General features: G+C 38.8%; 1 non-coding gene across 1 annotated transcript; it reads right to left on the reverse strand.

Annotated features, from left to right (window-relative positions):
* Positions 1–16,508: 16,508 nt before the first annotated feature.
* On the reverse strand, positions 16,509–16,619 carry LOC112086941. The gene has a single exon (XR_002899795.1). It is a non-coding gene; the product is annotated as a small nucleolar RNA R71 (small nucleolar RNA).
* Between the last annotated feature and the right edge of the window lie 667 nt (positions 16,620–17,286).

The raw sequence follows: 17,286 nt of genomic DNA on the forward strand, positions 1-17,286 counted from the left end.
AGGTCTACTGAGTATTAGAGAATCCTTTGGTTCTTTTTCTAATTCAAGCACTACGAAATCATTCGGAATACAGTTTTCTCCTATCATGACTGATACATCAACCAAGACTCCTTCCGGTTGTCTGACTGATCGATCGCAAGAATAAGTGAGATTTTTGTGGGCTGGAAAGTATTATATCTTTTTGCAACTGAGAGTTGCATCAATGCTTGATCCCAAATCACAGAGAGAACGAAAGTCATATTCCTGATTGTGCAAGAGAGTACAAAACTTCTCAGATCTTCTTTCTTCTAGGGGACATGGTTTTGTAAGATGGAACTACATTCATGAGTTATCATCATAACGCCTTCTTCTAATGCTAAAGAATTTGTTAGAATGTCATTCATGTATTTCCTAAGAGCAGGTATCATTGCACAAGCTTCAATGAAAGGTAATCTCACATTTAATTACTTGATTATCTCTTTTAGCTTAGCCCTTTCTTTCTCCTTCTTGGCTAAAGAATAAACGAAGAACATAAATAAACTCCAACATTTAAAAACCTAGATATCTCAATATGAGAGCCCTTTTCGGGAACCCTATGCCCAACTCGGGATCTACTCAGACATAGCTGAGGTCGACATCATCATTGGTTTTAATGAAAGCAATTAAAAACAATAAAGAAAAGAGATGAAGAAAAGCTTCTCTATAGATGAATCCAAGGTTGAGAATTCTTCTCTACAAATCGTTGAAATTACTAAGAGAGTTGTCTCTATAAAAAGTATAAAAGAGATATCTAAAAATAACCTAACTGACAAGTATTTATAGTCTTTAGTACTCCAAGACGTCTAGGGCTTTGGAATTAAGGTTGGAATATGACTTGAACTTCATACTTAGGCTTTTTGATTTGAAGATGGCTGGCCGCAGTCATGTGGTCCTAGCTGTGGTGAATGGTTGGCCAGCCCCGGTCGCGTGACTTCGAGGCAGTCCTCAATTATTGATGCTAAGAGAATCAAAGGTTACTTCTAGCTTCACGTTTTAAATTTATAACTCTAAATATCTGCAAGTGCACAGATGTACGATGTAGTACTTAGGGGTCGAACCACAAAGATTTTGAGCTTTCAGTACGAATCAATCAAAACTAATTAAGACTAGTAGAACAAGCAAAATGGGGGGTTTTTGGTTTTGGTATCACTAAATCTAAATGCAAATCAGATGAAAAGGCTGTAAAACAATAAGAACTAAATGCTGGGTCTAAAGGGTTTTCGCAGGGGTTCATGAACTGATCAAAATATAAACAAATCGATAAAGGTAATCATCTAGTCAGGATCCGAACTTGAATAGGCGTGTGTTTGATTAGCCAACTCTCGCCACCCTAATCAACAAATCACTCAACTCGGCAATTAACTCTCACTCTCATGCCGCGAATAAGATCATGCATTAAACACAGAATTCGTCTATGCTCGCAATTCTCTATAAGTAGTTTTCGTCTCCTATAGCGATTTTGCTCGATCGCTTCTAGGTGTGGTAATTCGATACAGCACTCTTGTGGCTTCAATTACTGAGATCAGTTTCTAAGCGACTAGCAACAGAAACAGCATAGGAAACAAGAATGACTCCTAAAAGATTATTAACCCAAAATCAAACAAAGCATATGATCAAGACATGAAATTCCCTTTGAAAAATCCCTTAAAAACCCAACTGTGAAATTACTCAGACATAATTGAGTTCAATATCACAAAAGTATTTAGAATTGCATAGAATTGAAATAGACAAAGGTTAGAAACAAAGAACAGAATGAAGGCAGGAGGGCCGATGCTGCCCTTCTCGCTTGCTCCTCTTCACGGCGAGTCTCTCTAGGGTTCCTTGGCAAAATGTGTCACACCCTTCTAAATGACTTGAGTCCTTGGGAGCGCCTAGGACTTGCAGGAATAATGATGGGAATGACTTGGGCTTTAAAATGGGCTTCTGAGGCTTGGAAATACGCTCTCCGCGGTCTATAATGTCGCACCCCCGGTGGATGATGTTTTGGCCACGTGTGAGCTTTTGACTGTGTTGATTCACCTACCATATCTAGAGATCTAACCGTTGGATTGCTCTGATTCCACTTGCATTGGAAAGCTCGTTGTCTCCTATAGCTTGTGTCCAAATTTTGGAATGATCAGACGGTGCGAAAGCCTCCATTTGTTTCTAAAATTTCGACGATCTGAATTTATCCAAAGTTGTGCTTTTTACTCCCAAGTGCATTCTTTTTTGTCAAAATATCCTGAAAACTCTTTTGAGATTTTAAAACATGGAAATTTCTTAAAAACCTATAAAATTGAGTGAAAACACCTGCATAAGACATTGGAAGTGATCCATAAAAGTGGTCAAAATCTGGTGTTATCAATTATCTCCGGAGCAAATGGAATATCTTGAGATCCAACCGTTTGAATGTCTCCAAACCAATTGCACTTGAAAGCTGGTAGAGTTTTCTGTTAAGTGTCTACTTTTGGGGATGATCAGATGGTGAGAAGGTCTTTGTTTCTCCTTGAGAGTTCTGACGGTCTGAATTTATTCAAAAGTACTTTTTTGTTCCAATTTGCACCTATTTCTCCTAAAGTTACCTAGAAAGTCTTTTTAAAATCCAAAAACATAACGTTCCTGATGAATTAGAAGGCTATATATACTCGTTTTAGGTCATTCTAATGACCAAGCTGTGTATAGAGATCAAGGAAGAGAGCCACACCTTTGGAGTTGCCTATTTTGCCTTCTTTTACACTCTCTCCTCTATTACCCTAGACTAGGTGGTAGCTATTACTTATAAGCCGAAGTACCTTACTACACTAGCTCTATTTTGTTGGAACTAATATTGACTTAATTTTCTCGTTGAAGACATTAAACCAAGGAAATGATTCATACATTCAGAACTTCTTATCCTTTTTACCACTCTATACTGATCCTAAATGGCTAGTTCATCTTTAGTTAGTTTCCCACCTTACCATATCTCTTTCGAATCCCATGCACTTTTTTTCTCATTTTCTTATATGCAGATATGTGCAAAAATCTCGGAGAAAAAGAAGACTGACGCAGTTTTCCATCACTGAAAACGCAGAGCTTATGATTTCTGGGAGTGATTCAACAGAGAAGAAAAGTTGGTTTGCCTCAGAAAAACTTCAGAATCATGGTATATTTTCGTGCCCTTTAGACTCTTTCTCAATAAAAGGTGTTTCCTCTTTTAAAAAAAGAAGAAAAAAAAAGAAAAATCAGAAAGGAAAGGAAATAAAAACCTTATGAGAGTCTTAACTTGGTTGATTTGTCTATGAGGCAACCTTGGTTCAATTATTTTTGGAGTCCAGAAAATCATCTTATCGATTCCCTGAAAAAATCAAAAGGAGGGAGTTTGCGACATCATCTTAGCAAGGAGAATTGCCTGGAAATTGTGGACATCAACAGGTTTGTTCTCGCATCCTCTACATCGTCAGGTAACTTGAAACACTTTACCTTCACCTTTTAAATTACCTTTTAATACCAAACACCGTCTAACCTGGATAATGAATTTAACGAGATTTAAGAAGTCTAGGTTTACCATGAAATTGCTTAATGAATGTAGAGAACTAGTTGACCGGAATCGAGATTTAAGTAGTCTAGGTTTTGCATGACGGAAACCGTGGACTAGGATCATTTATGTCTAATGAGAATTTTTTAGACTAGTGATAACACCGTATTTTGACCACTTTTATGGATCATAATTGTATCTTATGCAGGTGTTTTAACTCTGTTTTCAATGTTTTTAAAGTGGTTTCAATGTTTTAGAGTTTCAAAAGACTTTACAGGAAATTTGGGCAAAAGATATGCAATTTGGAACAAATGAGCAATTTTGGATAAATGCAGACCGTCAGAAGTATGACAAGCGATGAAGACTTTCTCACCGTCTGATCACCCCCTAAATTTGAGACAACATAGATGATCCAACCAGCTTTCTAATGCACTTGGTTTGGAGACAATCCAACGGTTAGATCTTCAGATACTCCCGATGCAAGAATGACATAAAATGCAGTTCCGAAGGAGAGCAGGTGTCGGGACCGCGGCAAACACCCATTTTCCCGTGGGTAGAGCCACCGCGACCGCGGACTTTGGTCGTTCACTTTCCCGACGACTTAGTTAAAGCCCAGATCAATTCCTTTCGTTATTTTTGAAGCCCTAAGTGTCCAGAACCACCTCAGAAGCTATAAATACCCCCTTTAGGTCATTCTAAAGGAGAGAGACCAATAGAGAAGAATAAAAACGAAACACAAGAGAGAGAGAGAGAGAGTTCGTGTGTTCCAAAAACCCTAGGAGCCGCCGCTTGAAGAAGGAGGAGCCGCCACTGGAGTGCAATCATCGCGCCTCCGTCCGCTTCTCCGTTCTTCGTTTCTCTTCCTTCTTTTCTTTAATTTCCTGCAACTTTCAATACTCTGTTATGATTGTTTACAATATGTTTGAGTAGTTACCCAGTTGGGTTTAAAGGTATTGTTCAAAGGGAATTTCATGTGTCTTTGCTTATGAATCGATAGATTAGGATTTCTAATCTTCTAGATGTTCTTCGTTTGCCTTTAATCTTACTGCGTGATTCTTTGCTGGCCACTTAGAAGCCGATCTGATATGATATGTTGCGAAAGCTTTCATTGATTGTCTGAACTAGGGTGAAACGAGCAATTCTTCTATAGGAGTGGAAACCTACCTGTAGTTGAGTTGTGAATATTGATGAGTCTTGTTCTGCTATTGCATCTTCTCCCTTCCAGAATCAGAGTGGAAACCTACTGATTAGGGTTGCGAGAGATAGTTGTTTAGTGCTGCGAAAGTAGGCTATTCATACTTCTGTGCCTTGAGTTCTAGAACATACGTAGTTGATTACCTTTATCACTTGTTTAAAATCGACATAGCATAGACCATGAACCCCTGCGAAAACCCCTTGAGCCCCAACGTTTGTCTTTTATTGCTTCCAACCTTCAATTCTATTTGCTTTTCAATCGCTTATTACTTGCTTACATTCGCTTTTGCTTAATCGATTTTACTTGCTTTAATTTGCTTTCATTTCAATCGCTTTTTACTTGTTTCCATTCGCCTTAGTTAATCGCTTTTTATTTGCTTTAGTTGCTTTCGTTTTTATTTGCTTTTACTTGCTTAGCTTTCTAGTTTAGATTTAGTGACAACAAAAGCCCAAAACCAAAACCAAAACCCTTTTAGTTCTAATCTGATTTAAGCGTTGCGTTGAATTCGTACTGAAACAACTAAGTCTCTGTGGATCGATACCCTAAGTACTACAGCGCACATCTGTGCACTTGCAGACATTTAGGGGTTATAAATTTAAAACCTGAAGCTTAGTAAAACGAAAACAAACAAAACCCCGTTTACAACTCGCATCAAGTTTTTGGCGTCAATGCCAGGGACTTATATTTGTTTCGTTGCGAATCCCAGCTTAAATCCATTAGAACACTTGTTTATTTTTACTTTTTCTTTTGAATATTTCAGGTTTCTCTGCAATGAGAGACCGAGAACATGTTCCCGGGACTCTTGGTGATCCACCAAATCGTGTGGATGGTGATCCAAGCGATGATGACCTGACTGATGATGAGTTTGAAGAACCGATCTATGATGACAATGAGCTGATCGGATCGGTCAAACACAAAGATGATGATGAACTGATTGGAAGTTTCGATTCACTCGAAAAGTTCATGGGAGATCGAAGAGCTATTCAACCAGCCTTACCTGAGGATGGCAAAACCGAAATTAAGGTACCCCATATCCATTTAGTTCAACAAAATCAATTCTCTGGTTATTCATTCGAAAACCCGATAGACCATATCGAGACTTTCGAAGAATTATGTGCAACCATTACAGCAAATGGGGATTACCACAAGTGTAGTCTTTTCCCATTCTCTCTTAGAGATAAGGCCAGCAAATGGCTAAGATCTTTGCCACCTGCTTCACTAAAAACGTGGGCAGCGTGTAAAACTGCTTTCCTAAATCGTTTTTACACTAGAAATCTTGCAAATTTCTTAAGAAAGAAGATAAGAACTTTTAAACAAAAAGAAGATGAAGATCTTTGGGAAAGATTTAGGGAATACCAAAGAGATTGTCCACACCATGGATATGCCGAGGAATACCTGCTAAATATATTCTATCGCAGCATAACTCTAGAGTTGCGACACTCTTTTGATATAGCAAGTAATGGAGACTTCACAACTAGATCTGTAGAAGATGCTCACGTTTTCATTATAAATTTAGGAAACAGCATCCGAAATCAAGTAACCTTTGGTAATTCTGCACTTCCTGAGAAGAAAGAAGAGATCTCGGAAGTTATAAAGTGTCTCCGTCACATAATGAGTCATCTTGGATTGCAACAACCAAATAGGGTACACAATTCGTGTAACTTTGATGGCTGGAACAACCAAATGGATTCTTATGATCAAGGGATGATGAACACTGCAGAAGTATATCAAATTCATGATGTTCCATTCGTTTCTGATCACCGCGGTCGTGGCTGTTCTGACCGCGGCCAAGCAACCTTTCACCACGGTCGTGGCTGTTCTGACCGCGGCCAAGACGTGTTTCACCGCGGTCATGAGCCACCTGACCGCGGGAAAACATCCTCCAAGCCCGGTTGGACACCACCTTCCGAACCAATCTCAGCTATTCAATCTAATCCTGTTTCCTATCCAAGTTTTCCCTCTTCTGAAGCTGAAAACCTAAACAAAAAGATTCTAGAGCTTGAAAAATCTATGTCTCAAGAGATTAGTGATCTTAGATCTGAACTAAAAGAGATGCAGAAGGATTCCGATACCCTCCTTAGCATAATGGCCAAAACTAATTCTAAAAACTTAGAAAAATCTGAAGAGGAGCCAAGTGAAAATTCTTTCGAAAGCTCAAGTGAAGCAGATCCCTCCGATGATGTGAAAGCTATCACACTTAGGAGTGGATTAGCTTACAAAGAGCCTGAATTTCCTAAAGATCCCGAAGATGAGGAAAAGGGTAAGGAAAAGGAGAAAGAAAAAGAAAGAATCACGAATGAAGATGTTGAAAAGGAAGTGGTAGGAGAAAAGGATGGAGAAGAAGTAAGAGAAGATTCATCCCGGGAAATCCTTGGAGAAGACCCGATTCCACCTCCACCAACTCGTGTCTACAAACCTAAACCTCCATATCCTAGAGCCTTAAAAGCCCCTAAGAAAGAAAAAGTAAAAGCTAAGCTTAAAGAGCTAATCGATCAGTTAAATGTGAGATTACCTTTTGTAGAAGCTTGTGCTATGATTCCCGCTTTAAGAAAATACATGAAGGGTATTCTAACAAATTCTTTAAATCTTGAAGAAGGCGTTATGATGATAACCCATGAATGTAGTTCTATCCTTCAAAGCCGAATCCCTGAAAAGAAAAACGATCCTAGAAGCTTCGTACTTTCATGCACCATCAAAGATGTAGCTTTTGAGCGTGCTCTCTGTGATTTAGGTTCTAACATAAACATGATGCCTCTTTCAGTAGCAAAACGTTTAGGACATCACACTTTCAAGCCCACTAAAATCTCCTTAGTATTAGCTGATCGTTCTGTTAGACAACCTGTAGGTATCTTAGTAGATGTTCCCGTCGAAATCGAAAAATGTTCCATACCAACCGATTTCGTAGTTCTAGAACTAGAAAAAGAACCTAAGGATCCCCTTATTCTTAGACGACCATTCCTATCTACAGCCGGAGCCATAATCAATGTTCCTGAAGGAAAAATCGACCTTCATCTGGCCGGCCTAGTTATGCAGTTTGACATGAACAAAAGTTTCGATAAACCAACTTTGGATGGCAAAATTTGTTGGGTTGATGAGTTAGACGGAATTATTGAGGAAGTCTATGAAGATCTGCTTCTATACAACCCTTTAAGTGTCACGCTTTCACCCGCAAAAGAAGAACGTAATCTCCTTAGAGAAATTTCAAGTGAGTGCGCACGTATGCTTGATAAATCCGAAACTTGTAGGAAACCTCTTCACTATCTAGATCTTAAGGACCAAACAAACATTCCTTCACCTCCTAAAGACACTGCCGCAGCAATCAATGATCCTTGGAGCGAGCTTAAAGCCCCTAGAGTCGAGCTTAAACCTCTTCCTGTCGGACTTAAGTACGCCTTCCTTGGACCAAATTCTACTTATCCTGTCAAAATAAACTCTGGTTTGACGGAAGAAGAAACCACAATGCTGTTGAATGAGCTGAGAAAGCATAGAAAAGCCTTTAGGATATTCACTTGATGACATACCTGGAATCTCTCCAGATCTTTGTATGCACAAGATAAATCTAGAGGATAATGCTAAAAACTCAATCGAAAGTCAAAGGAGACTGAACCCTAATCTCATGGATGTTGTCAAGAAGGAGATTATGAAGCTTTTACAAGCTGGAATAATCTTTCCTATCTCAGATAGCACTTGGGTTAGCCCAGTTCATGTTGTTCCAAAGAAAGGAGGAGTCACTGTCATTAAAAATGATAAAGATGAAATGATCGCTACAAGAACAGTAACTGGACATCGTATGTGCATCGATTACCGGAAACCGAATGCAGCAACTAGGAAAGATCATTTTCCACTTCCATTCATAGATCAAATGCTAGAAAGATTAGCTAATCACCCCTATTATTGCTTCCTTGATGGATACTCCAGATTTTTCCAAATTCCTATTCGACCGGAGGATCAAGAAAAAACGACATTCACTTGTCCATATGGCACGTTTGCCTACAGACGTATGCCTTTTGGATTGTGTAATGCACCTGCTACCTTCCAGCGGTGCATGATGTCGATCTTCACAGACTTTATTGAAGATTTCATGGAAGTATTCATGGACGACTTCTCTGTCTAGGCAATCTTGTTAAAGTTCTGCAAAGATGTGAAGATAAGCACTTAGTATTAAATTGGGAAAAATGTCACTTCATGGTACAAGACGGAATCGTGCTTGGGCATAGGATTTCCGGAAAAGGTATTGAAGTTGACAAAGCTAAAATCGAGGTCATGACCAGCCTACAACCACCCACAAACGTAAAAGGAATCCGTAGTTTCTTAGGACACGCAGGATTCTATAGGCGCTTCATAAAAGATTTTTCTCAAATAGCTAGACCTCTTACGCGTTTGCTTTGCAAGGAAACGAACTTCGAGTTCGATGATGAGTGCTTAGCCGCGTTTCATAAGATCAAACAAGCCCTTGTTTCCGCTCCTGTCGTGCAAGCACCTGATTGGGAACTCCCATTCGAAATCATGTGCGATGCAAGTGACTATGCAGTCGGAGCAGTGCTTGGCCAACGAAAAGATAAGAAACTGCACGTAATCTACTACGCAAGCAGAACTCTAGACGAAGCTCAATGCAATTATGCTACAACAGAGAAAGAACTTCTAGCTGTCGTATTTGCATTTGAGAAATTCCGTTCTTATCTCGTAGGATCTAAGGTTATAGTTCATACTGATCATGCTGCAATCAAGTATTTAATGTCTAAGAAAGACGCTAAACCTCGGTTGATAAGATGGATCCTCTTACTGCAAGAATTCGATATCGAAATTTGAGATCGGAAAGGAGCAGATAATGGAGTTGCAGACCATCTTTCACGAATTCGAGTTGAAGAAAGATTGCCTTTAAATGACAGTTTGCCTGAAGAAAACATCTATGCCATAGATACAACCCCCACCAATGCTAATACCGCACCACCACGTCCTCTAATGCGACGAGCAGATGCTTTCAACACCCCATGGTTTAGGCACATAGCGAATTACCTAGCAGCTGATGTAGAACCACCACAAATCTTTGGTTATAGGAAGAAAAAGTTTCTGAAAGACGTAAGACATTATTTTTGGGATGAACCCTATCTCTATAAGAGATGTGCTAATGGGTTATTCCGAAGATGCGTGGCTGAAGAAGAGATGGAAGGAATTTTATTCGGATGCCATAGCTCGTCTTACGCAGGACATTTTGCAACTTTCAAAACCGCTTCAAAGATCTTACAAGCTGGTTTTTGGTGGCCTACTTTGTTCAAAGATACTCAAGCTTATATCTCGCGATGCGATAAATGCCAAAGGATGGGCAACATAAGCAAAAGGAATGAGATGCCTCAAAATTTTATTCTCGAAGTCGAAATTTTCGATGTCTGGGGAATAGATTTTATGGGACCCTTTCCTACTTCTTTTGGAAACCAATACATCTTAGTAGCAGTAGACTACGTCTCTAAGTGGGTTGAAGCAGTCGCAAGTCCCACCAATGATGCAAAAGTTGTCATGAAGCTGTTTAAATCTGTTATATTCCCGCGTTTTGGAGTTCCTAGAATTGTGATAAGCGACGGAGGATCGCATTTCATCAACAGAGTTTTCGAGAATCTTCTTAGAAAGAATGGAGTTACACATAAAGTTGCTTCTCCATACCATCCCCAAACCAGCGGTCAAGTAGAAATCTCAAACAGAGAAATCAAGTCGATTTTGCAGAAAACTACTGCAGTTCATCGCAAGGATTGGTCTACGAAGCTTGACGATGCACTATGGGCATATCGAACAACATTCAAGACACCATTAGGAACAACACCATTCAATCTAGTTTATGGAAAATCATGTCACCTTCCAGTAGAACTCGAGTATAAGGCGCAATGGGCTATCAAGGAGATGAACATGAACATGAAAACAGCTGGAGAAAGAAGACTACTTCAACTTCATGAGTTAGAAGAAATCCGACACAATGCCTACGAAAACTCGTAGATATACAAGGAGAAGACTAAAGCATATCATGATAAGAAGATCATTCATAGAACTTTTGCTCCTAACGATAAGGTACTTCTTTTCAATTCTCGTCTTAAGCTTTTTCCAAGAAAATTACGTTCAAGATGGTCAGGACCCTTCACGATAAAGGAAGTTAAGCCATACGGAGCCATAGTCCTGTGGGACAGAACCGGAAACTCATTTACAGTGAATGGACAGCGTGTAAAGCCATATCTGGCTGAAGAAAGAGAAGACGAAAGAGAAGTGATGTTTTTAATTGATCCATCATCGGCCAATGATGAGATCAAGGAGTGTCACGGACCCGGTTAAGTCTAATCGAGCAACAATGTCAAGCTAATGACTTGAAACAAGCGCTTAGTGGGAGGCAACCCACTTGGTATTTTACCTATTTCCCTTTGACCTTTATTTTCTATTTCCATTGCTTTGTTTCTGTTTCATTTAATTTCAGGTTTTCAATAAGGAAGAATAGATTCAAAAGACGAGCAGCACTCTCCAGTACGATAAGTTCACTTAAACATTTCAACTTTTCTATTTTCTTTACCATTCTTTCCAAGATTTATCACACTGAGGACAGTGTGAAATAAGTCTGGGGGAGGATGTTCATCCGTTACTAATGAAATTTGATTTGTTTTGAGTTTGTTTTGGACACATAAAATTTTTCAAAAAAATGTCTTTCAAAAAATTTTCAAACCAGGAACACAATAAACAATATTATGATGAATTAGACCAGTGTGCTTCTACGTTATTTCCTCGTTTTTGCTCTTTTTGTGATTTAGGCCTAGACTAGGCGGTAGCTAAGTACTTGCATTACGAAATCCCACCAGAGGACTTCTATTCATGGAGATTCTTTCTGACAGGATATACTAGCTCATTTTATTTGACCTTAATATTGACATTTAATTTTCTCATCATTGATGTTAGGCAGGCATCGACATATACATCTAGGACGTCTTTTACCCTCACTTTTACCACTCTTTGTCGTCCTAGATGACCAGTTTATCTTTATCTGGTACCATACCCTAAACCCAAAACCCTTGTTTTCAATCCTCGTGCATTCTATCTTTAGTTTATATCAGCAGATATGTGCAAAAACGTCAGAGAGAAGAGGAGCGACACAGTTTTCAGTCACACACAAAGGAGTCTGAATGGAATTGGGAAGGAAGAGTATCAGAAACATCAAGAAGCTTTACAAGACAAATCTTAACTGGTAATTTCGTGCTCTCTAAGACTCTATATCTAAAGGTGTTCCCTCTCTTTCGAAAAAAAAAAAAAACGAATGAAAAGAGAGAGGGAAACAAAAAGCCTAATGAGTCCTAGATTGTCGAAATTTGTGGAGCAAGAAGTATTTACTAAGCGTTTATAGAGCTATGTTTTTGAAAGATTTACAAAAATCTAAGTCTGGGGGAGTTAGGAAGATGACCAGTAATCTATGGCAAGAAGAAAGTGACTGAAAACTGTGGATACCAACAGCTTCACTCTCTCTTGCGGTTTTGCATAATATCTTGCATTCTCCAGATCTTCAGGTAACCCGTAAACACTTTAAGCCTTACCCCTAGAATAACTCTTTTTACACCTAGCCTAGATTGCCTTGCCTAGACTTTCTTTGATGAGAACCATCGAGATTTCTAAATGAATGTTAAGAGCTAGTTGACTGGAAGTTAGATCTAAGTGTGTAGATTTTCGCATGATGGATTAACGGACTAGTTTGCTTGTATTTTGGTGAGAATTTTCTAGACTAGATCCAAATAGATGTTTCACGATAAGTTATGGTTTAGAAGGACGGTCACTGAGATATTGTTTAGTTCCTGCGATTTTCAAAAATTTCTTTCCTGACTTAAGTTTGTTTGAGGACAAACAAAAAGGTAAGTCTGGGGGAGTTGATAACACTGTATTTTGACCACTTTTATGGATCATAATTGTATCTTATGCAGGTGTTTTAACTCTGTTTTCAATGTTTTTAAAGTGTTTTCAATGTTTTAGAGTTTCAAAAGACTTTACAGGAAATTTGGGCAAAAGATATGCAATTTGGAACAAATGAGCAATTTTGGATAAATGCAGACCGTCAGAAGTATGACAAGCGATGAAGACTTTCTCACCGTCTGATCACCACAAACATTTGAGACAACATAGAGGAACCAACCAGCTTTCTAATGCACTTGGTTTGGAGACAATCCAACGGTTAGATCTTCAGATACTCCCGATGCAAGAATGACAGAAAATGCAGTTCCGAAGGAGAGCAGGTGCCGGGACCGCGGCAAACACCCATTTTCCCGCGGGTAGAGCCACCGCGACCGCGGACTTTGGTTGTTCACTTTCCCGACGACTTAATTAAAGCCCAGATCAATTCCTTTCGTTATTTTTGAAGCCCTAAGTGTCCAGAACCACCTCAGAAGCTATAAATACCCCCTTTAGGTCATTCTAAAGGAGAGAGACCAATAGAGAAGAATAAAAACGAAACACAAGAGAGAGAGAGAGAGTTCGTGTGTTCCAAAAACCCTACGAGCCGCCGCTTGAAGAAGGAGGAGCCGCCGCTGGAGTGCAATCATCGCGCCTCCGTCCGCTTCTCCGTTCTTCGTTTCTCTTCCTTATTTTCTTTAATTTCCTGCAACTTTCAATACTCTGTTATGATTGTTTACAATATGTTTGAGTAGTTACCCAGTTGGGTTTAAAGGTATTGTTCAAAGGGAATTTCATGTGTCTTTGCTTATGAATCGATAGATTAGAATTTCTAATCTTCTAGATGTTCTTCGTTTGCCTTTAATCTTACTGCGTGATTCTTTGCTGGCCACTTAGAAGCCGATCTGATATGATATGTTGCGAAAGCTTTCATTGATTGTCTGAACTAGGGTGAAACGAGCAATTCTTCTATAGGAGTGGAAACCTACCTGTAGTTGAGTTGTGAATATTGATGAGTCTTGTTCTGCTATTGCATCTTCTCCCTTCCAGAATCAGAGTGGAAACCTACTGATTAGGGTTGCGAGAGATAGTTGTTTAGTGCTGCGAAAGTAGGCTATTCATACTTCCGTGCCTCGAGTTCTAGAACATACGTAGTTGATTACCTTTATCACTTGTTTAAAATCGACATAGCATAGACCATGAACCCCTGCGAAAACCCCTTGAGCCCCAACGTTTGTCTTTCATTGCTTACAACCTTCAATTCTATTTGCTTTCCAATCGCTTATTACTTGCTTACATTCGCTTTTGCTTAATCGATTTTACTTGCTTTAATTTGCTTTCATTTCAATCGCTTTTTACTTGTTTCCATTCGCCTTAGTTAATCGCTTTTTATTTGCTTTAGTTGCTTTCGTTTTTATTTGCTTTTACTTGCTTAGCTTTCTAGTTTAGATTTAGTGACAACAAAACCCCAAAACCAAAACCAAAACCCTTTTAGTTCTAATCTGATTTAAGCGTTGCGTTGAATTCGTACTGAAACAACTAAGTCTCTGTGGATCAATACCCTAAGTACTACAGCGCACATCTTTGCACTTGCAGACATTTAGGGGTTATAAATTTAAAACCTGAAGCTTAGTAAAACGAAAACAAACAAAACCCCGTTTACAACTTGCATCAACTAGATCCAAATATTGTCAAAGAGATATTGTTTAAAAGGACGGTCATAGAGATATTGTTTAGTTCCTGCGATTTTAAGATTCTTTCCGAGTTTGATATATGTTTTATTTTTAGGACAAACAAAGGTTTAACTGTGGAAGAGTTGATAACACTGGATTTTGACAATTTTATGGATCTTTTTAATATCTTATGCAGGAGATTTAACTCTGTTTTCAATGTTACCTAAGTGATTTCTATGTTTTCGAGTTTTAAAATTACTTTTCAAGAAACTTGGAGCAAAAGAGTGCATTTTGGAGCAAAAGAACGATTTTGGATAAATTCAGACTGTCAGAAGTATGGTACTCGATCAAGATCTTGTCACCATCTGATCATCCCCAAATTTTGGAGAAAAGATATAGGAGACAGCCAGCTTTCTAATTCAATTGGTTTAGAGACAGTCCAACGGTTAGATTTTCAGATATGTCCAATGCACTAAAGACATATGATGCAGTCTCGAAGGAGAGCATGAACCGCGACCACAGCCAGACCATGATGCCCCAGGGCCAGGACCACCACAACCGCGGCCGGACATCATTTATGGCCCGAGAGACCTGTTTCAAGCCCAAGTTAAGCCCACCACTTATTCTTTAAACCCTAGATGTTCCCGACGAATTAGAAGGCTATATTACTCGTTTTAGATCATTCTAATGAGCAAGCCGTGGATAGAGATCAGGGAAGAAATCTGCACACCTTCGGATTGCATTCTTTGGGAAAAGAAGGAGTCACCGAAGGAGTCATCATCGATCTCCACCTTCATCCGCGTTCTTTGTTCTTTACCTTTCTCTTATTTAATTTCCAGCAACTACAATATTTTTTTAATGTTCTTATACACTATGATTGAGTTATTCCTTTGTCAGGGTTTTAAGAGATTTTTTCAAAGAAAATTCATGGATTGATTACTAGTTTGTTAGATTAAGGTTTATCTTTAGAGTTCTTCGTCAAAATTTGTGTTTCGTGTATGTGGTTTGGATCGAACATCTAGCTACTGTGATTAGGTTGGTTTACTCACCGAAAGTGTTGTCGAATCGACTAACCTTATTTAGATGAGCAAATTCTCTTAGACGGCGTGAGTCGATCTAAAGCGTTTTCTGAAATTATCGAACTAATTTGTCTAGACACTTAGAGAACGGATGGGAGTTTAGTAAATCTGAGTGGATGGATTTGTGATTATTACTACGTGAGTAGGTTAGTCTTGGTTTGATTTCAAAAACATATCTATAGAAAACTCTATATTTTATTATCTTGTTAGCTAGTCTATGATTCCTGGCGGATTCCCTAACACCCAACACCTTCTCGTATCGATTTGATCCCATTATTTACTTGTTTTTAAGTTTATTAATTGTTATTTTTGTCACTATTCACAATCCCCAAACAAACACTTATATTTTCATCTTAGATCAATTTTCATCTCTAGTAAATTTGTAGTGCAATTACTCGGTTTTCAGTGGATCAACCCCTAAGTATTACAGCGTATATCTGTGTGCTTGCACCAAACTAGGGTTCAAACCTGAGCACATCAAGTTTTTGGTGCCGTTGTCGGGGCACAATGATCGGAAGATTTTGTTGCATCTCTTCGATATGGATACAGTTAACGATCATAGCGATCTCTTATGCCTACGAGTTTCAGGTCCGAATATAGTTTAAGGCACGTTCTCTTGTTCATAATATATATATACATAAATAAATGAAAAAAACTATATATATACATATAAATAACGCTGAAATGGACGAGAACAATAGACACTTGCTAGGTTTAGATAGGTTTAGAGACAACCACAACGTCCAGCAAAAATTTGATGAGAACGTTCGGTTCCAAGACGCTCCTCGCTTAACTCTAATAGATTATAACACTCTGTATGCTTTTTATGAGAACCGTTCTCCCATTAGTCTATAATCCATCAACGTAGACTATGACATTAGCCCGAACCACATAAAATTGGTTAAGCAGAACCAGTTCCATGACGATGCATCAAAGAACCCTATGAACCATCTCGGAGATTTTGAATAAATCTACAATACCAAACAATCGATCGGAGTTCTTGTAGATTACATAAAGTGTAAGATGTTTCCATTTTCTCTTTGTGATAAGGCACATGCATGGTTTAAGTCCTTGTTTCCTGGTTCACTAGGATCATGGGACGAATGCAAGGCTGTGTTTCTTAACCACTTCTACACCATATTTAGATCAAACTTCAATAGAGACAAGATTCATAGGTTCCAACAAAAAGAAGGTGAACTTTTTTATGAAGCTTATTATCGTTATAAAAAGTACATTCTCTAATGTCCTCACCATGGTTTTACAGAGACATGCATCTTAAACACCTTCTACGAAAGTCTTGAATGGACATCCAAGTCACCTCTAAATGTGGCAAGCTATGGGAAATTAATGACAAAAATTTTGGAAAAAGCTTACGTCTTGATTAATAACTTTGCCGCGAGCAGCAGAAACAACTATTCTGAACAAGAAAGAACATCATGGTCCGCTTCTCATGATCATAAGGAGATTGAAGAACTCACAGCTATTGTGAAACTGTTTTTCAAAAATCAGCAGCGTTCTGTTAATGTTTGTAAAGCAGGAAATGCAGCTGAGATTAATCATCAACTTGCAGCACTAGAGCACACCCACGTGAATCTCCAATCTGCTTCAAAACCATTCCCAACCTCTCAAGACAACAAGCTCGCGCTTATGGTGCAACCACTTCTTATGAATCCACAAAAATTAGCAGGCGATGTGAATATGAAAGTGGATGCTTATTCATTAACCTTAATTGATGAGTACATGGCCCCTAAAGATACTTTTCCAACCATGAAGAATAATGCAAGGACAAGATCAGGACTTAGAAAGCTCATAGAAGAGTTCAACAATGCCATGGACACCCTGATCAACCAAAGCAGCTTCGAAGACATCACCAAAGGCATTGATCAACTCGGCCTCGATCAGCCGCTTCTCAACCAAGTAGCAATG

The sequence above is a fragment of the Eutrema salsugineum genome, unplaced genomic scaffold (genome assembly GCF_000478725.1).
Source record: "Eutrema salsugineum unplaced genomic scaffold, Eutsalg1_0 scaffold_2, whole genome shotgun sequence".
Taxonomy (NCBI): domain Eukaryota; kingdom Viridiplantae; phylum Streptophyta; class Magnoliopsida; order Brassicales; family Brassicaceae; genus Eutrema; species Eutrema salsugineum.